At 34.0% G+C, this 22,687-nt stretch overlaps 1 protein-coding gene across 3 annotated transcripts in view; it reads right to left on the bottom strand.

Annotated features, from left to right (window-relative positions):
- Window positions 1–20,584, bottom strand: part of LOC132749445 (zinc finger protein 271-like) — a 35,490-nt gene extending 14,906 nt beyond the window's left edge. The window contains exons 1-3 of one of the 3 annotated variants that reach the window (XM_060739188.1): window positions 20,393–20,584; window positions 18,187–18,336; window positions 11,653–11,782 (exon numbers count right to left, since the gene is read on the bottom strand). The gene's annotated coding sequence lies outside the window, so the exon portion shown is untranslated. Of the gene's footprint in view, window positions 1–11,652; window positions 11,783–18,186; window positions 18,337–19,670; window positions 20,280–20,392 lie in introns of those variants that run through there. The other 2 variants (XM_060739189.1, XM_060739190.1) reach the window with 2 other exon arrangements.
- Between the last annotated feature and the right edge of the window lie 2,103 nt (window positions 20,585–22,687).

Genomic DNA, 22,687 nt, shown 5'->3' with positions numbered 1-22,687 from the left:
GTCATCAAATATCAAAATAGTATGCAATACTACCGTTTGGGCTTTCTTTATTATATCTGTTTATAGGTATTTATTCAGTTGCATTTGTTAAACGTGCACACTTTATTGAAAAGCTTAATCTATATTCATTATTATGTTGTTAAAAGTGAAAGTGTTATTTTGTATTTTTACGTTTCTTTAAAAAGTTTTGTATAAATTATTCATAAATTGCCCGTAAATAATATCATCGATCGGGTTAAAGTTTCCCAATCCTTTGCTATAACTTCAATAATCAAACACTCATCCTAGACTTATTTAGGAAACGCTTATGCTGAAAGTCATTAAATAATGACATTATCAGCTGCGATAACTTGACATTCTAAATGTTTGCTCAGCAATGAAATGGCTATCTTACTAATTGATTCACCACGCAATCTGTTAACACTGATTATTTTGAGAATGATAAAAACGACTGTTTAGTTGTCTTCTTCAAGCGCACGTTTGTCAGTAGTGTAAATATGGGAAGGGTGAAAAAAAATTGGAATATTATAATGAAGATCTTATGCAGTTGTAGAAAAGAACAATTTAAAAAAAATAAATATTTATGAAAATGAGCAATGAAGAACATAACAAAATTAGATTTAATAGGCAAATATCATGATTTATTTACATCTGGTCATTGATAATAATAAACCACCCATTAGAACTAACTTAACAAGATATGTTTGTAAAACATGTATGCCCCCTATCAGTAGCCAATTAGTCATGTGAAAAGGTTATTATGCATGACTTCTGACCCAGTGATCAAACAATTAATAAGGGTTATCAAGTATCTACTGGTCATGACCTTAACCTTTGACCCCTTGACCCAAAACTCAATAGGGGTCATCTGCTGGTCACGACCAATCATCATACAAAGTTTGAAGTTCCTAGGCCTAAGCGTTTTTAGTTAATTGATCGGAAACCGTTTTTACCTACAAGGTCAATGTGACCTTGACCTTTGACCCCTTGACCCCAAAATCAATAGGTCATCTGCTGGTCATGACCAATCACCATACCAAGTTTGAAGTTCCTAGGCCTAAGGGTTCTTAAGTTATTGATTGGAAAGCATTTTTACCTACAAGGTCAATGTGACCTTGACCTTTGACCCCTTAACCCCAATATCATATCTATAGGGGTCATCTGCTGGTCAGGACCAATCACCATACCAAGTTTGAAGTTCCTAGGCCTAAGGGTTCTTTTGTTATTGATCGGAAACCGTTTTTACCTAAGAAGTCAATGTGACCTTGACCTTTGACCCCTTAACCCCACAAGAGCCCGGTTTGAGCCGGGTGATGCTCCCCGAATAGGTTTTGGACACAGGAAAGTACACCTCTTGTAGTTTCAGAGTTATGTCTGTGGAAAAAGTTCAAAGTGCAATAATTCCAAAATTAGGCAAGGCAGAGTTACAGTTCTTTGCACTGAACTTCTAATCACTGTGATCTATCAACCTACAAAGTTTCTTGATGATATCTCTTATGATTTCCGAGTTATGTCTTGGACAATTCAAAAAGTAAAAATAAACAAAGGGCAATAACTCCAGAATTAGGCAAGGTAGAGTTATGATTCTTGTGCACTGCACATCTACCCATTGAGATTTATCTACCTACAAAGTTTCATGTTGATATCTCTTATAGTTTTACAGCTATGTCCTGGACAAGATTTTTTCTAAAAGGGGAGATTATTCAAAAATAAGGCTTAACAGAGTTATGGTTCTTTTGCACTGCACCTCTACTCAATGAGATCTATTTACCTACAATGTTTCATGTTGATATCTCTTATAGTTTTAGAGTTATGCCCCGGACGAGAATTTTCTATAAGGGGAGATAATTAAAAAACCAGGCAAAACAGAGTTATGGTTCTTTGACACTGCACTCCCCATCAATGCCCTCTACCACTGTATGAAGTTTCAACAAATTATATCCAAGGGTTTTAAAGTTATATTCCTGACAAAGTTCAATTTCAAAGTATTAAAATAAACAAAGGGCAATAACTCCAAAATTAGTACAAAAAGAGTTATTGTTCTTATGCACTGCACATCTACCCATTGAGATCTATTAACCTACAAAGTTTCATGTTGATATCTCTTATAGTTTTAGAGTTATGCCCCGGACAAGATTTTTTTTTAAGGGGAGATAATTCAAAAACCGGGCAAAATAGAGTTATGGTTCATTGACACTGCACTCCCCCTTGATGCCCTCTACCACTGTATGAAGTTTAAACAAATTATCTCCAAGGGTTTTCAAGTTATGTTCCGGACAAAGTTCTAAGTATTAAAATTAACAAAGGGCAATAACTCCAAAATTAGGATGAAAAGAGTTATTGTTCTTGTGCACTGCACATCTACCCATTGAGATCTATTCACCTACAAAGTTTCATGTTGATATCTCTTATAGTTTTAGAGTTATGCCCCGGACAAGATTTTTCTATAAGGGGAGATAATTCAAAAACCGGGCAAAATAGAGTTATGGTTCTTTGACACTGCACTCCCCCTTGATGCCCTCTACCACTGTATGAAGTTTCAACAAATTATCTCCAAGGGTTTTCAAGTTATGCTCCGGACAAGACAACGGACGGACAGACGGACAGACGGACGGACGGACAGACGGACGGACGGACAGACGGACAGACGGACAAAGCGCCGACTATATGCTCCCCCGAAATTTTTCGGGGAGCATAAAAATCAATAGAGGTCATCTGCTGGATATAACCAATCACCATACCAAGTTTGAAGTTCCTAGGCCTAAGGGTTCTTTTGTTATTGATCAGAAACCGTTTTTACCTACAAGGTCAATGTGACCTTGACCTTTGACCCCTTGACCCCAAAATCAATAGGTCATCTGCTGGTCATGACCAATCACCATACCAAGTTTGAAGTTCCTAGGTCTAAGGGTTCTTTAGTTATTGATCGGAAACCGTATTTACCTACAAGGTCAATGTGACCTTGACCTTTGACCCCTTAACCCCAAAATCAATAGGTGTCATCTGCTGGTCATAACCAATCACCATACCAAGTTTGAAGTTCCTAGGCCTAAGGGTTCTTTTGTTATTGATCCGAAACCGTTTTTACCCAAGAGGTCAATGTGACCTTGACCTTTGACCCCTTGACCCCAAAATCAATAGGGGTTATCTACTGATCATGACCAATCACCATACCAAGTTTGAAGTTCCTAGGCCTTAAGGTTCTTTAGTTATTGATCGGAAACCGTTTTTTGCTTACAAGGTCAATGTGACCTTGACCTTTGACCCCTTGACCCCAAAATCAATAGGGGTCATCTACTGGTCATGACCAATCACCATACCAAGTTTGAAGTTCCTAGGCCTTAAGGTTCTTTAGTTATTGATCGGAAACCGTTTTTGCTTACAAGGTCAATGTGACCTTGACCTTTGACCCCTTGACCCCAAAATCAATAGGGGTCGTCTACTGATCATGACCAATCACCATACCAAGTTTGAAGTTCCTAGGCCTTAAGGTTCTTTAGTTATTGATCGGAAACCGTTTTTGCTTACAAGGTCAATGTGACCTTGACCTTTGACCCCTTGACCCCAAAATCAATAGGGGTCATATACTGATCATGACCAATCACCATACCAAGTTTGAAGTTCCTAAGCCTTAAGGTTCTTTAGTTATTGATCGGAAACTGTTTTTGCTTACAAGGTCAATGTGACCTTGACCTTTGACCCCTTGACCCCAAAATCAATAGGGGTCATCTACTGGTCATGACCAATCACCATACCAAGTTTGAAGTTCCTAGGCCTAAGGGTTCTTTAGTTATCACTCGGAAACCATTTGGTCTACGGACCGACGGACCAACGGACCGACAAGTGCAAAGCAATATACCCCCTTTTCTTCGAAATGGGGGCATAATAAAAGTTATACATATCCATCGAATTAACATTACAAGTATTGAAAATACTGATACAAAGAGTTGATAAAAGCCCCATAACGTAAACAGTGAGAATTTTATGAGGAGGACAGTTTAAAAACTTGTGAGTGTTATAAAGGAGGCTTAAAAGATATGAAATTTGAGGTCTTAAGATAGACCATGGCTAATGGGCACAAAAGAAACTGTAAAATTGACAACATAGGACAGTTATATGCCTTAAAGGTCACCTGTATGCAAAATTTAAATGGCATTTACCGAGTGGTTTATGAGTTATGAATATATTTCTGAACTTAACCTTTGCTATTTAAGGGGCTTTTTTCAGAAATAGGGAAACTCTAAATAATTTATAAAGGGGCTTTTTTCAGAAATAGGGAAACTCTTAATAATCTATAATATCATCATTCTGAAAAATATTTTGCTATTCATCATTGTTAAGAAACAAATAATAACATTACACGAGAAAAATGATTGTTTCTAAACACACAACATAACTTAATATGTATAAAAATGTTACCCTACCCCAACAACTTTAAACACTTATTAGATCATTTCCCTATATAAAAAGCCTTATACAAAATATGCCTAAAATTTACCACAATGTTTTGAAAGTTTGCCCAAACTTTCTTTCAAGTATATTGATTGATCATGCGAAATATATCACACTTTTATCGTGTAGTTTTTACTTTTATTAACCTTTGCCAGTGTGTATTTTCATATGCCTGATCAAATAACTTTCTACAAAAAATGCTTTATCACAAATTGTACATTTATGATTCTTCTCACCAGTGTGTATTGTCATATGCTTGTTCAAATTACTGCTTTGAGAAAATGCTTTACCACAAATTTTACATTTATGATTCTTTTCGCCAGTGTGTATTCTTTATTCTTTATTACACATAGTACATTTATGATTTTTCTTGCCAGTGTGTATTTTCATATGACTGGTCAAAGTACTTAGTTGGAAAAATGTTTTATCACACACGTTACATTTATGACTCTTCTTGTCAGCGTGTACTTTTTTCATATGCCTGCTCAAAGATCCGTGTTGAAAAAATGCTTTATTACACAGTGTACATTCATGATTTTTATCACCAGTGTGTATGTTCATATGCTGGTTCAGATTACTTCGTACAGAAAATGCTTTATCACACACTTTACATTTATGATTCTTCTCGCCAGTGTGTATTGTCATATGCTGGTTCAAATGACTTCGTTGAGAAAAATGCTTTATCACACACTTTACATATATGATTCTTCTCGCCAGTGTGTATTGTCATATGCTGGTTCAAATTACTTTGATGAGAAAATGCTTTATCACACACTTTACATTCATGATGTTCTCGCCAGTGTGTATTTTCATATGCTTGTTCAAATATCACTTCGTTGAGAACATGCTTTATCACAAACTTTACATTCATGACTCTTCTCAACAGTGTGTATTGTCATATGCGGTTCAAATGACTTCGTTGAGAAAATGCTTTATCACACACTTTACATTTATGATTCTTCTCACCAGTGTGTATTGTCATATGCTTGTTCAAATTACTCTGTTGAGAAAATCCTTTATCACACATGTTACATTTAAGATTCTTTTTGCCAGTGTATATTTCCATATTTCATGTTCAAATTATTTGTTAGAGAAACTGCTTTATCACACATAATAAATTGTTATTCTTCTCACCAGTGTGTGTTTGCATATGTGTGTTCAGAGAATTTCGTTGATTTTATGTGTTCACATTTCTGTGTCATTTTTGTAATTTACATCAGCTGAGCATCTTATTTCTTTTTCAACATGTATTCATTATAGTTTCCCACTAATTGTGTCTTTACTTTCCAGCTTGTCTGCCTGTATTTCTTGATAGAAAAAAAACCCTGAATAAAAGCAATAATTTACAAACATATTTTCCTCCTACAAGGCACATATATAAAAGGGATATTCATGCAAATTAATGACAAAGAAGAACCGGTTTAAACAGGGTGATGCTCCCCGAGAAAGTTTTTTGACACAGGAAAGTATAAAAAAAAATGAACAAAGGACAAAAACTCCAAAATTTGGAAAGGCAGAGTTATGTCTTTCAGCACTGCACTTCTATTCATTGAGATCTATCTATCTATAAAGTTTCATGATGATATCTTATAACTTCAGTTATTTCCCGGGTCAAAGGGCAATAACTGTAAATTAGACAAGGCTGTGTTAAAGTTCTTTAGCATTGCAGTTCTATCGAATAAGATCTTTCTACCTACAAAGTTTCATGTTGATATTTCTAAAAGTTTTAGAGTTATGTCACGGACAATAGTAAAAATAAACAAAGGTCAATAACTTCAAAATTAGGCAAAGCAGAGTAAAGATTCTTTCCCACTGCACTTCTTACCAATGACACCTATCTACCTACAAAGTTTCATGTCAATATCTCTTATAATTTTAGAGTAATGTCCCGGACAAAGTTCAAAGTGTCAAAATTATCAAAAATCAATAACTCCAAAATTAAGCAAGAAAGAGTAACAGTTCTTGTGCACTGCAAACCTACACAATAAGATCTATGTATCTGCAAAGTTTCATGTTGATACCTCATGTAGTTTCAGAGTTATGTCCCGGACAATGTTCAAAGTGTAAAACTAAAACAAAGGGCAATAATTCAAAAATGAGGAAAGGCAGAGTTATGGTTCTTGTGCACTGCACCACCTACTTCATGAGATCTATCTACCTACAAAAGTTTCATGTTGATACCTCTTGTTGTTTCAAAACTTATGTCTTGAACAAACTAGAAATGTGTCCATAGGACACGGTGCCCACACACTCGATCGATTTGTCAATGTTATGTCTCTAGGTCAAATTTTTTTTTGGCTACAGGTGCCCAAGTTGAAAACTAAAAATCTTTTTTTAAGTACAGGGCAAATACTACAAATACTGAATAAAGCCACAACAAAATCCAAAGGTGCAGAAGTACACATGCTGACCACTATTCTTGTAGATTTTTAGGCCTACAGGTCATAAATTTTTTGAGTTTCGTGCAATACAAGTTAAATATTGTAAATTTTTACTAAGTCAAGGGCGATAACTCTAAAAATACTAAAAATATCCACACGAAAATACCCAGGTGCACAACTTCAAATGCTGATCAACGTTCCTGTAAGGTTTCATGACTTTAAAGGTCAAATATTTTTTGAGTTATGTGCGACACAAGATAAATGAGGGACAATAGTGGATTATCTTCCCTTGATAAAAACCGAGGTTAACCAAAATGTAAGTAGGTCCAAATATTTGGAATCCTTTGCTTTTATCGTTGAGTTTTATGTAAGACAGGTTGATATGTTTTAATAAATTATTTCCACATGCATCAACAAATATGTAAACAATAAGAAAAAAATGTTTCATTTATGTCAACAGATTCTACATCTTATCGCAATATTTAATCTGAATATTACAAATGATAATAATTAGCCCTAATTAATTCAGTTTGCTACAAAGAAATAGGCGATAAAGTCCGAGTAATCCAATTGCTTAGGACCTATCTATTTATAGGGAGTACTCAGGGGAGGTTATTCACTAATGTCCCCCATTGTAAATGTTTACTCATTCATGGGCAATAACTCTAAAAATACTTAATATATTCACATGAAAATACCCAGGTGGACAACTTCACATGCTGAGCAACATTCCTGTAAGGTTTCATGACTCTAGGTAAAATATTTCTTGAGTTATGTGCGACACAAGTTAAAAATTGGAAATTTTTACTAAGCCAAGTTTCATGAGGTTTCATGACTCTTGGTCAATTACTTTTTGGGCTACATGTGACACAAAAAGGAACAGACGGACGGAAGGACTGACGGATGGATGGACGGACAAGGGTAAATCTTAATTCCCCCCCCTATAGGAATAAAGGGCCATATCTATTGTTATTTTCTTTTATTCAATAGAGGGCCATGGCCCCTTATCTTATTGTTACAAAATGAATTCTATTGTTCTCTTTTGTTCTGTTTACAGTTAGATGGCCCCCTATCCCTATTCGATAGTGAAGACAGACGGACAGAAAAAGAGCGACTATATGCTTCCCCAAAATTTTTCGGGAAGCATAAAAATATCTAAATAATCTTATGATTACAAGAGCAATCAGTAATCACATGTGTCGCCTCATGATGGCCAATTTCATGTTGGGACAAAATTTTTTGACAGACAGACGGACAATGCACAACTAGACTTGGTAATGATAATTCCTGTAAAGTTTGGATAAAATTGCACCAGTAGTTTATGAGGAGTAGTCTGGACAAGCTTTTGCGTATCTGGCAACACACAGAAAAAACACCTTTTTATCAAAGGGCCATAACTCGGCCAAAAATCATTCAACCGGAAAACCCGTGCATTATGTGTAAGGACTTGAGCTACAGATCAATCCTGTAAAGTTTCATTGAAATTGCTTCAGTGGTATAAGAGAAGTAGTCTGGACAAACTTTAGAAATAAAAGTTATTTAAGGGCCATAACTCTGACAAAAATCATTGAACTGGAAAATGCTGACAATATGCACAACTAGACTTGGTACTGATCATTCCTGTAAAGTTTGGATGAAATTGCACCATTAGTAAATGAGGAGTAGTCCGGACAAGCTTTTGCGTATCTGGCAACACACAGAAAAAACAACTTTTTTATCAAAGGGCCATAACTCGGCCAAAAATCATTCAACCGGATAACCCTTGCAATATGCGCAAGGACTTGAGCTATAGATCAATCCTGTAAAGTTTCATTGAAATTGCATTAGTGGTATAAGAGAAGTAGTCCGGACAAACTTTAAAATTAAAAATTATTAAAGGCCCATAACTCTGCCAAAAATCATTGAACCGGAAAAATGCTGACAATATGCACAACTAGACTTAGTACTGATCATTCCTGTAAAGTTTGGATGAAATTGCACCAGTAGTTTATGAGGAGTAGTCCGGACAAGGTTTGTGACGGACAGACATACGGACAGACGGACAGACAGACGACGGAGAAGTGATCCCTATATGTCGCCACTACTCCGTAGAGACGACACAATCCCTATATGTCGCCACTACTCCGTAGAGGCGACACAATCCCTATATGTCGCCACTACTCCGTAGAGGCGACACCAAAATCACGCTAAAGCTGGATCCCAGCATGAATTTCTGCAATAAATTCTATAAATTTTGGTTTGAAGCGTAAATGTATCTATATATGTTGAACGAAATTCCAAAGCCGAAAGAATCACCAAGTAATTTTGAAACAAGTTATGTGACTTGAACAAACCATGGACGTTACAATAACAGCTTTTGATGATATTGTATGATTCAAACAAATCTAAGTCATTCATTTGACATGTTCTTTAGCGCTTCCAAAGTTCACTGTGACAATTATTGTGAAATCTTTACGCTCTAATCTCATCCTAGTGGTTAGAAAACCATTATAATTTACAATACTTTATAATGAGAAAACGTTTGTTCCTGTGACTTCCTAATGTATTCATTTAGAAGACATTTACAGAATGATGGATAAAAAGTTCAAAATTAAAAAAAATGGAAATTTGCCTGTGAATTTTAAAAATTTTAGCTTTTGAAGACACTCTATATTTACAAACAGCTGTAACCTTTATTGAAATGTTTGACACATACCCGTAGTGCTTTTGCAATAGCATAAAACATGAAAATTGGTCGGCCATGTGTATAATTTGACGTGGCGTAAATTCGCGGTATACAAACTTAGTGCGAAGTCACGCTAAATATTAGCATTACAGTAAAACTACCTCAATGAAAAATGATTCTGATTCTTTCCCCTCCTTCAGTACATAACAAAAACCCAAAGTACTGAATCAATGTTAAAGAAAATTCACTAAATTGTATTACTAAAAAAAAATTATTTCATGCTTTGTGTTAAATTATATTTGATAAACTAGAAATGTGTCCATAGGACACGGGTGCCCCCCACCGCGCCACTGTTCTGTCAATCTTTTTACTAAGTCAAGGGAAATAACTCTACAAATACTGATTAAATCCACAAGCGAAACCCCAGGTGCAAATCTAAATATGCTGAGCAACCTGCCCATAAGGTTTAATGACTTATAATGTCAAATCCTTTTTGAGAAACTTGCGACTTAAGTTGAAAATTGCAAAAATTTTCTAAGTGAAGGGCAATAACTCTAAAAATACTAAATAAATCCAGACGAAAATACCTGGTACACAACTGCACATGCTGATCAACATTCCTGTAAAGTTTCATGACTCTAGGTCAAATACTTTTTGAGTTACGTGCGGCACAAGTTGAAAATTGCCAAATTTTACTAACTCAAGGGCAATAACTCTGAAAATACTAAGAAAATCCACACGAAAATACCCAGGTGCACAACTACACATGCTGATCAACATTCCTGTAAAGTTTCATGACTCTAGGTAAAATACTTTTTGAGTTACTTGCGACACAAGTTGAAAATTGCAAAATTTTACTAAGTCAAGGGCAATAACTCTGAAAATACTAAAAATATCCAGACGAAAATACCCAGGTGCACAACTTCACATGCTGATCAACATTCCTGTAAAGTGTCATGACTCTAGGTCAAATACTTTTTGAGTTACGCGCGACACAAAAGTGAACGGACGGACGGACAAGGGTAAATCTAAATGCCCGCCACTAACGTGGGGGCACAAAAATAAGATATATTCAGGGCTACAGATAACATTTTGTATATACATGTATTGGGTAATTAGACTAATTAACCCTTGTTTGTGATCTTTGTGAGTTTTTTTCTATTTTCTTAGAGTTATTTCTGTATTTTTTTACCCTACCCCTCTCTAACCAATTTGGGTTATAAAGCACAAGTTTATGTATTTTACCCAAAATTTCTGACCTTCATTGTAGATTTTTGTAGGTTTTGTATGGTAATAAAAATGCTACTTACTACTATGCTTGATGGTTTATTGGCCTAGGAGATTTCAAAGCTGCCTGATATAATTTAAAGGTTAAAACAGTTTGAAACAGCATGATCTACCATCTGCGATAAGTATAATTTACGTCATTACGCACCAGTTCAAATGTAGTTTGCATAAATAAGAATTAATTTAATCATTTTACCCTTAGTTATTATTTCTATTGCGTTTTTTGACATTTTAATTGGGTACTAACGCAAATACGCATGCTATCTGCAGCCCTGATATTACTGTTTTATTATGTATGCATGTGTTTATGTTATTTGAATTAATCTCTGTCCCTAAGCAGAAGATTATAGCATACAATTTTATATTTGAATAACTGCCAAACGTGATAATATTGCAAAATAAATTAATAGATAAATAAATTATAATAAAAATATAATGAAAAAAAATAATAAGAGGAAGAAAAAATTAAATTTAACTGTTTTTTACTGTATTTGGTATACGAATATGTGACAACTGAGATACACGTTATACTGTGTCCGGCGTGTGTGTGTTTGTGTTTGTTTACCCTGGCCACCGAAAAAAAGACCATATGGGCAAGCAAACTCTACTCTGTTTAGCCTTAATGAAGTTGCTTTATATACCGAATATCTGGTAAAATAATAATGTTAATATGGAAGCTCAAAAATTGCAAATGGCAGCCATATTGTTTAGTTGTAAAAATTAGCACAAAAATTAAAACTTTCAATTTAAGTATTCTGAGGTACATTTGTAAAAAAAAACTGGTAAGGTATTGGTGCTTTACCTATAAAGAAGCTGTTACATTGCCTAAAAAGAAAAAGAAAATTAAAATAAAGACAAAAGCCTTACCTGATTCAATTTGCAGCACATGAAACTTGTATGTCAAAATAAAAAAAGTTCCTTCCAATGATGAATATGTGATATGTATATGAAAACTTTAAAAGTGACATCTATTTTAGTGACAATGAATCTCCATTACCTGAAAAAAATATTTATTAAGTGAAAATTTATATTCCAATAAGGCCAGTAAACACAGCATTATCTATGTTTACATACATTTGTAGCATGTATACAAAAGTACTTAGTAGTCCAAGGTTAAGAATGGTGTACTATTACATGTATTATGGACATGTTTTACTGTTAAAAAAAACTTACTGCAATTATCCTTAAGGTAAACAGGATAATATACATACTTGAAAATTTGTCATTATAATAAATTAAAACATGACTTTCTTGCACAATTAATTAAACATAAAAGCCATTAATTCAGAAAGTGGACATTATTATAGTATCCATTGCATTCAACAGCTGTTGTAATATCATTTTAATATTAAAAATGATTGTAAGCAAATTATTATATTATGATATTATGCAAAATGTTATTTAAATAATTCTTAACTAGAACTATCACTAAATGTGATTAATACCCCCACAAGACTGCTTCGGAAATGAGGATGTTAAAAGTAACAGAATACCTTGTAAAAGAATTGAAATATAAGAGTTATGGTTGTGGGCAATTAAAGATAGTTGTGGTTCTTATATGTTGCATTTCCTTTCAATGTGGTTGGCCATTGATGAAGTTTAATTGAATTACTCTGTAATAAGTCCAGAAAGACAAAGAAAAGGAACAAAGGGCAATAACTCTATAAATACTGAAGATAGAGTTATAGTTCTTATGCACTGCACTTCCTCTTATTGTGCTTGACCATTGTATGGAGTTATTTTGAATTCCAACCAGTACGTTTTAAGTTATGCTCCTGACAAGGAAAAGTATCAAAGGGCAGTAACTCTGTATTTTGTCAAAATGGAGTTATGGCTCTTGTGCACTGCACTTCCTTTTAATGTCCTTGACAACTGTATGAAGTTGTATTGAATTCCAACCAGTAGTTTTCAAGTTATGCTCTGAACAAGGAAAGGTAACAAAGGGAAATTACTCTGTAATTAGTCAAGATAGAGTTATGGTTCTTATGCACTGCACTTCCTCTCAATGTGCTTGACCATTGTATGTATTTATATTGAATTCAAACTATTAGTCTTCAAGCTATGGTCCGGACAAAAAAAAGCAATGGAAAAGTAACAAAGGGCAATAACTCTGTAACTACTTTAGATAGAGTTATGGTTCTTGTGCACTGCACTTCCCCTCATAGTGTTTGACAATTGTATGAAGTTGTTTTGAATTCCAACCAGTAGTTTTCAAGTAATGCCCCAAACAAGGAAAAGTAACAATGGGCAATAACTCTATAATTAGTAAAGATAGAGTTATGTTTCTTATGTACTGCACTTCCACTCAATGTGCTTGACCATTGTATATAGTTATATTGAATTCCAACCATAAGTCTTCAAGTTATGGTCCGGACATTGTCAAAAAATCAATGGAAAAGTAACAAAGGGCAATAACTCTGTAATTACCTTGGATAGAGATATGGTTCTTGTGCACTGCACTTCCCCTTATTGTGTTTGACAATTGTATGAAGTTGTTTTGAATTCCAACCAGTTGTTTTCAAGTTATGCCCCGGACATGGAAAAGTAACAAAGGGCAATAACTCTGTAATTAGTAAAGATAAAGTTATGGTTCTTGTGCACTGCACTTCCTCTCTATGTGCTTGACCATTGTATGTAGTTATATTGAATTCCAACCATTAGTCCTCAAGTTATGCTCCGGACAAGGAAAATGCAACGGACGTCTGGACCGACCGACCGCCCCACCCACCGACCACCGGGTGACTCCTATATACCCCCCCCAAACTTTGTTTTTGGGGGTATAAATACAATTCTTAAATAAAACTAGAACTGTGTTCAAAGGACACTGGTGCCCCCACTGACAACATATATATGGTATATAGTGAAAAAATCAACAAAGGGCCATAATTCTGTTAAATTTGGTAGCAGCAAAAATTCCTTCCTTTACTTCCATCTACACATTAAGATTGTTCATCCCTGGAAGTTTAAGCAAAATCTGCCATCCGATTTAAGAGGAGTTGCGTTCACAAAATTTCTATATGGTATTGTTTGGTTTTATTAACCTGTCAATTACATACTGATTACACGGTCGATGCACACAGTATATTAATCTTCGGTAGATGTTCGGTAAGTTCCGTGAGATGTACGCTGTACAATGGAATTTAATTTAATTTGTATCTCTAAACTAAGTGTACTCAGCGTTATAGGGTAAATCATGAGTTTATAATCTAAGTGCCACACGTGTTTGCTCATTTATTTTAATGGTATGCAAAAGTATTCTTTTACAAGAACTGTCGGAGGACAGTAAGGCTTGACTATTCGAAAAAGTTGTCACAAGAGTGTTTTATTGAGTATAATAATGCTTACCTATGAATACATAAAATTGACCAAAAAGGTACAAAAGCTTGTTATTAAGATGTTTTATCAAGAAATCACTGCCTTATTATCATGAATGCATTAAATTTTCCCAAAAAAGGCACAGACACTTCAGTAGATATCGAGATAAAAGCTTACAAGAAGGGAAGAAAAATAGCCTAATTATTGATCTTGGTCAGTGACTTACAATTATGACCCTAAATGCATAATAAATATCTTTAATATATATTGAGATATGTAAAACTTGCATGTAAACTTTAACCAAGTAGAAAAGGGAAGATAAATCAGCCTAAGTACAAGATAGAGTTATGGAACTTGGTCAGTGACATACAATTTTGACCCTTCATGCATATGTGAAGTTTCAAATCAAAATCTCTGATAGTTAATGAGATATGTAAAACTTACATGTAAACATAAACCAGGAGACTACATGTAAGTAAACAAGAGGGCCATGATGGCCCTGAAATCGCTCACCTGTATATAGGCCCCCCGGGCGGGGCTAATTTTAACCCAGGGGCTTTTATTTGAACAAACTTGGTAGATCCCCATTTGAAGATGTTTCATGATAAATATCTAAGCTCTAGCTCTAAGAAAATCTTTAAGTTTTTACTAAACACATATAGTGAAAAACAATGACCCACACCCTCTGTGCGGGCCAATTTTGTCGCCAGGGCTTTTATTTGAACAAACTTGGTAAACACTCACTAGAAGATAATTCATGCTTAATATCTAAACTCTATCTCTTTGGGTTTTTCAACAGAACATTTTTTCAGTTTCTATTATATACATAAAAGGAAAATCAATGATCCCGGGGCCAGGCCAATTTTTTAACCCCAGGGCCCTTAATTTAACAAAAATTGGTAGACACCCATTAGAAGATGTTTCATGCTAAATATCTTAGCTCTAGCTTTTAAGATTTTTTAAAAGAAGATTTTTTATGTTTTAACTATATACATAAAAGGAAAAACAATGACGCCCTGGGGTGGGGCCAATTTTGACCCCAGGGCTTTTATTTGAACAAACTTGTTAGACACCCACTAGAAGAGGTTTCATGCTTAATAGCTAAGCTCTAGCTCTTTGGGTTTTTTAAAAGAAGATTTTTTAAGGTTTTACTATATGCATATAGGGTAAATCAATGACCCCTGGGGCGGGGCCAAATTTGACCCCAGTGCTTTTATTTGAACAAACTTGGTAGAGACCCATTAGAGGATGTTTCATCCTAAATATCTTAGCTCTAGCTCTTTGGGTTCTTTAAAAGAAGATTTTTTAAGGTTTTACTATATGCATATAAGGAAAATCAATGACCCCCTGGGGCGGGGCCAATTTTGACCCCAGGGCTTTTATTTGAACAAACTTGGTAGACACTGACTAGAAGATGTTTCATGCCAAATATTTAAGCTCTACCTCTTTGGGTTTTTTAAAAGAAGATTTTTTAAGGTTTTACTATATGCATATAGGGTAAATCAATGACCCCCTGGGGCGGGGCCAATTTTGACCCCAGGGCTTTTATTTGCACAAACTTTGTAGACACCCATTAGAGGATGTTTCATGCTAAATATCTTAGCTCTAGCTCTTTGGGTTCTTTAACAGAAGATTTTTTAAGGTTTTACTATATGCATATAGGAAAAATCAATGACCCCCTGGGGCGGGGCCAATTTTGACCCCAGGGCTTTTATTTGAACAAACTTTGAAGACACTGACTAGAAGATGTTTCATGCCAAATATCTAAGCTCTACCTCTTTGGGTTTTTTAAAAGAAGATTTTTTAAGGTTTTACTATATGCATATAGGGTAAATCAATGACCCCCTGGGGCGGGGTTAATTTTGACCCCAGGGCTTTTATTTGAACAAACTTGGTAGACACCCATTAGAGGATGTTTTATGCTAAATATCTTAGCTCTAGCTCTTTGGGTTCTTTAAAAGAAGATTTTTTAAGGCTTTACTATATTATGCATATTGGGAAAATCAATGACCCCCTGGGGCGGGGCCAATTTTGACCCCAGGGCTTTTATTTGAACAAACTTGGTAGACACTGACTAGAAGATGTTTCATGCCAAATATCTAAGCTCTACCTCTTTGGGTTTTTTAAAAGAAGATTTTTAAGGTTTTACTATATGCATATAGGGTAAATCAATGACCCCCTGGGGCGGGGCCAATTTTGACCCCAGGGCTTTTATTTGAACAAACTTGGTAGACACCCATTAGAGGATGTTTCATGCTTAATATCTTAGCTCTAGCTCTTTGGGTTCTTTAAAAGAAGATTTTTTAAGGTTTTACTATATGCATATAGGGAAAATCAATGACCCCCTGGGGCGGGGCCAATTTTGACCCCAGGGCTTTTATTTGAACAAACTTGGTAGACACCCATTAGAGGATGTTTCATGCTAAATATCTTAGCTCTAGCTCTTTGGGTTCTTTAAAAGAAGATTTTTTAAGGTTTTACTATATGCATATAGGAAAAATCAATGACCCCCTGGGGCGGGGCAAATTTTGACCCCAGGGCTTTTATTTGAACAAACTTGGTAGACACTGACTAGATGATGTTTCATGCCAAATATCTAAGCTCTAGCTCTTTGGGTTTTTTAAAAGAAGATATTTTAAGTTTTTTCTTTCGGTTGCCATGGCAACCAGAGTTCTGCATGGATTTAAATTCTTTGAACAATTTTTAAAGGTGACCACCAAAGGAACATTCCTGTGAAGTTTGGATGAAATTGGCCTAGTGGTTTATGAGGAGATGTCATTTAAAGTAAAAGTTTACGGACGACGGACGGACGGACGCCGGACGAAAAGCGATCACAAAAGCTCACCCTGTCACTTTGTGACAGGTGAGCTAAAAAGGGGGAGATAAATCAGCCTTTATACATGACACAGATATGAATGCTGTTCAGTGATCATTTTTCATGACCACAAATATAAATATGAAGTTTCAAGTTTGTATCTTTAATAGTTTCAGAGATATGCAAAACTTGCATGACCAAGAAAAGGAGATTTTTTAGTACAAAAGGGAGCACAATTCAGTCAAAATACATGGCAGAGTAGTGAATCTTGAGATATGACCTTCAATTATGACCCTTAGTACATGTGTAAAGTTTAAAATAAATATCTTTGAAAACCTTTAACCAAAATTTATAAGTTTCAAAGGGGCAAATAATTCTGCAAATATTGCAGGCAGAGTTATGCAACTTTGCAAACTGATGTAAATTGTTACTATAAAAAGCCTTAAAGGTATTGTAAATTTCAATTGAATATCTCAAGCAATAACTGAGATATTTGACTTTACAAAAAACTTATACCAATATTTCTAAGTTAAAAGGGGCATAATTATGTAAATATTGTAGGAGGAGTTATCCAACTTGTCAATAAAATGTACATTGTTACTATAAATAAGTATGATAATCTCAAGCAGTAATTGAGATATTTGACTTTACAAAAAACTTTAACCAAAGCAGACGCCAACGCTGACATGGACACCGACACTGGGGCGACTACATTAGCTCACATATTCTTTTAAAACATTGTGGTCGAGCTAAAAATAGTTAACAAAAGTTACTTTGAGAACACCTTACAAGTGGTTATAGTCTATAAAGGCAATAATATGAGTTTATAATCATCATGATATGAAAGGATTGCATGCACTGCCCAATATTTATTTAGCATTTGTTTTATAGTACACAGTAGGGAAGTACATGTACTTAAATTAACAAAACAGCTACATTCAAAAATTCTAAAATTCAATTAAGGGTTCATTGAAAATTCTAAACATCATTGAAAATACTTATTTATACATGTATTCAGTGCAATCTAATGCTAGATACCAAATGTACTTAAAAACACGTTTCAATTGTCCCTTTCCATGATATAACAAACAAAATTACCTGTTTATTAAGACCACCTGACTTTAAACACCACTTTTCATGTTTTTTCCTTAGTGGTATTTCCTGGACAAATTGACTGCTCTTAGAAGAGTACACCTTGGTGATATTTGTTATATAACCTAAGTCTTTGAAAATCTTACTTATATATAGTTATAAACAATAAAATAAATCACCTTTTACTTGATTGTGTTGGCATGAAAGCAATACAATATAAATATCTGTGTCTGTCCTAATCTGAGTATTCGCGTCTATTTGGTCCAATTTATCAACTGAACTTCTCTTAGAGTACTGTTTTCCGATCTCTTGCATGATGTATCAGAAAACTGTAAAATATAAAATTGATAGATTAGGAAACAGATACAGATTTCAATAAATATAATCAATTTAGTTTTATACATAGAAAATTATTACATAGGATGATATATATGTAAGCACATATAAATATTTTGAAAAAAAAATACTAGCATAAGAAATGAGTAGCACATTTATTTGGAACATATCCATGGTAATTCATGTTTTCTTATTCCAGATAGAGTACTAAATCTTGCAACTGCTAATTCAGGTAACATGTGTGTGAAATAAAAAGCTTTTAATTTCAGAATCATTACTTCTCTCCATAATTCTGTATCACAGTTTATGCGTTGAATAAACATATCATGTGGATTTACTCTTTGAATTATTAGATCACACCATTTGTAATTCATAATATTCATCTGACTTTGTATTTGGTAAAAATATTTATGATTTTTTTTTCAGTTGAATTATGCCATTTTGCACTGACAAGCAAAGGGCTTTATCATTTTCTGCAGATTCTTTGATCATTGCTTTTTTGTTCTGTAATAAAGTCTTAATTTCAATGAGACCTTCAGGACCTTTGGATCCAACCACTACACCATCCCTGGAGGCTGCTAAAAAAGGATTCTCTTTGCAAACTATTAGACCCGGAATATCAATTTTGTACTTTAGATTTTCTTCTTTCTCTTTCAAAATAATGTACTCAATTCTTGCATTATCTTCTTCACAGGGGGACATATTAATTGAATTTGCATATTATTAATAATTGATAAAAGATGGTAAAGCACATTTTTTGCTGTATTTTCAATATCACTTAACAGAAGTTTTACCTTATATAATGGTGATTATATTTGTCATTTAAGGTAAGTGACCTTGACCTTTGACCTTGTGACCCCAAAATCAATAGAGGTCTTCTACCCAATATGGACAATCATCCTATGAAGATTGAATATTGTGGGCCGAATGTAACTTTAACTATGCTCCAGAAACCAAATTTCTAACGGACGGACATACAGATCTTCTAACACGAGAGTAATAATGTGGCTTCTCTATTGTTCTCTCTATTGTTCTTTTTAGTCACACAAAAAAATAGCCAAATAAAAGCATTACGGAATGAATAGGATCAAAGAGAATTTACTGTTACCTATTGTCCCTCTAGCCACATAAGTATCCATATGTTAGCTCGGACAGACAGACAGACGCCAGGGGGTATAACATAATATATGCCCAAAATTCTTTCGGGCTTAAAAAAATAAGCATTTTATTTCATCAATGCTTCTCAATATTTTATCACAAGTAAAAAAAAATATAAATCTGTATTATACAGCTAAATGTTAAATAATCTATAATCTAGATATTGTACATTTGTTTTGGCCACTTGATGTTATTCCGACAATGTAACCACCACATACTGGAAATAGATCAATGTAAAGCATATATTCACGAATTCGAAGACCTAGCTAAATGCCATTTTCAGGTACTTTCTGTACATAGTTTTGGGTAATTCACCTATTCTGTACATAGCTTTGGGTAATTCACCTAAAGGGGGTATGACTTATTTTCAAACACATCAAGTCTTAGACTTTTCACCTTAAACGGCAGAATATTGATATAAAAATAGAAATATCATGTAATAGTGTTATGTAGTTCATTTGATGTAATTCCCGACAGCTTAATCCGTAACGTACCGGAAAACAGAGTTTAGCTAGGTTTTCGAAAAGGTCAATAACAAACAAAGACATAGCCTACATATGTATACTATTTCCGACCTTGAAAGTAGGCTTGATTCTTAGTAAAAGTATTTAGCTAGGAGTGTTGGAATATGTGCATTTAGCCTTTTGTATGTAATGTATTCTCTATTTCGTGTAGCGGCTGTAAAACGATGTGTTGCTAAATTCTATCTCTTTTACTTTTTAATTATAAAAGATTGTGATAAAGTAAACTTTAAACAGTACAGAAAATAATCTTAATTTTAACTTGATAGATCTAGTACATAATTACACATAGCATTACATTATTTAAACAATGATCATATACATATAAAGTACTATTTCACCACTAAATATATAAATTAAACCTTTTTACCTGAACTATTCTATTGAAACAAATTGTAACACAATGATTTTTTGGCAGGGTTAATGACGATCATTTATCAAAGGGAAATAACTATGTGTAATCAATACACACAGCAATAATCAAAGTGCTGAAAGCACTGATGGGGGCCCAAAAAATCTGGAATCGGAAGCATCCTTATTTTCTTTTTTCTTTCTTTCTTTCTTTTTTCTTTCTTTCTTTCTTTTCTTTCTTTTCTTTCTTTCTTTCTTCTTTTATTTAATTATTCGTTCTTTTTTAAACTTTTTTATTCAGTTGATGTAGATCTATCCAGAGACATAGATAACATTATCTATGTCTCTGATACTGCCAAGCCCTCTTACGAGTGTTAAAGGCAGGAATTTAATAAGTGCACGTCGGATTGTTAGGAAAAGGTGAAAAGAAAAGCTAAACAAGAAAAGTCCAAACATTGACATGCTTATAAGGTGAGACTGAGAATGTATTCTAGTCATGGTTAAAATGTTAATAGTGAAACAAGATGATAAAGAAAAAATAGTTTAAAAACACTAAGCGGATGAATGAAAAAGAATATTAAAATGACAAAAAACTACTCATACAATATTTGAATGGTATTCATCTAGTACAGACCATTACAAACACATGTATATGTTTACATTGAGATATGGGAACCAGACTAGATATGATATTGGAACAAATATATGCTAGGAACAAGACTTCATTCGAGGGCGCGTGCACGCGCCGTCTAGTAGATATGCATTTGTCCGTATAGCAATGGGGAAACATTTAGACTTGATTTTGTGCATTTTTTTTTTTATCAAAATCACATTGTTTTCAAATTTTCTTATAAAAATAGCTTTTCTGATGTACAACATGTCACAGAGCTTTACTATCAGAAAGGCGGTTCTCCTTTAACCCTTAGTTCAGCACAGACCCGTCTATAGTCTAATGACGGGCAGAGAACCAAAGGTATCACTAAAATACGTATCGGAGATTATTTTTATCATACCTAGATTCTAGGCGAATATGCAATCTTTTATTTATTCAAGTAGTTTTTTTAGACTTTTATAAATAAGACCACAATACGTAACAAATATTTGATTATATATATCAATTTATTCATAACTATTATTTGATATTACAGACATATTTTCGCTATTTGTAAAATAACAGACAGTTCGTCCTTAAAATCACTCGATCATTATGCAGTTCGAACCAATATTTAAATTGCCATATTCTCGGCACACATTGTCATGAATTTATTTTAATTTTACCAATGATTTCCATTTCACTTGTTATCCAATTCATTTTGCTTCGACCAGACGTTTCAATCTTTGTTGCAACAGACAAACATTTCAGAATTTCACACACATACCAAGAACATGGAGAAAAAAATTATTTAGTGCTCTGGATGTTCAGCTGTAATATAGAACGATTTTCAATTCTGATTTGTACATTAGCTGTGACGGTTCGCATCATTTGACGACGTCTTTGATGTTCAGCATCAACATTTAACTTGTATAGATATGATATTGGATAATTCAGCAGTACGAGGGTTTTATTCTTATTTTTTAGAAATGTCATGCAAATTACTTTAGTCATTAACTCCCTTTCAAATAGCGATGCAAGCAAAACCTGAATGTTAAAACTATGCATAAAGTCAAGGTGAGTTAGTTTTTTCAATTTAACTAGAATTTGTTACATGTACAATTTATGTTGCATATGAATCAGTCCACCTTGTTAAGGCCTGTTTTTCCTTTATTCACTTCTTGATTATACTGTAACAAAAATAGTAGCTAGGTTCATCATAGAGTTTAACTTTACTTCATTTACTAAATTAGTAACTCTATTGTAATTGATTTCTCGAATTTATTCTCAATTAACACGTGAACAATTCCTAAACTACATTTCTTTATTCCATATTCAATGCCATGCAATGAAACGATACAACAAGTTAAAAAACTAGTCGTTAATAATTTGTAATGATACTTTGCATGCTAACTTTCAGGCACATGTTTCTGAAATTTCTTAGACCGTTGTAAAATCAAGACAAACAATTAAGGAATAAGGTTCTTTACCAAATTATGTTCATGAATGGATTAACAAAAAGTAAATATCAAAATGGTTATTCATTCAACTGTCTGTCTGTCTTTCTTTCTTTCTTTCTTTCTTTCTTTAATTCTATCTTTCATTGCATTCCATTCCATTCTTTCTTTGACTGGATAATGGATATACGGGAGAAAAGAGCCTAAAGAACATAAATATGACACTAAACATTAGCCGAGTAATGCAAAATGTTATTGACGACAA

Source organism: Ruditapes philippinarum, unplaced genomic scaffold (genome assembly GCF_026571515.1).
Source record: "Ruditapes philippinarum isolate M1 unplaced genomic scaffold, ASM2657151v2 ctg2250_1_1_1_1, whole genome shotgun sequence".
Classification (NCBI taxonomy): Eukaryota; Metazoa; Mollusca; class Bivalvia; order Venerida; family Veneridae; genus Ruditapes; species Ruditapes philippinarum.
The sequence above is the reverse complement of the archived record's forward strand: the minus strand, read 5'-3'. Positions and strand labels throughout refer to the sequence as shown.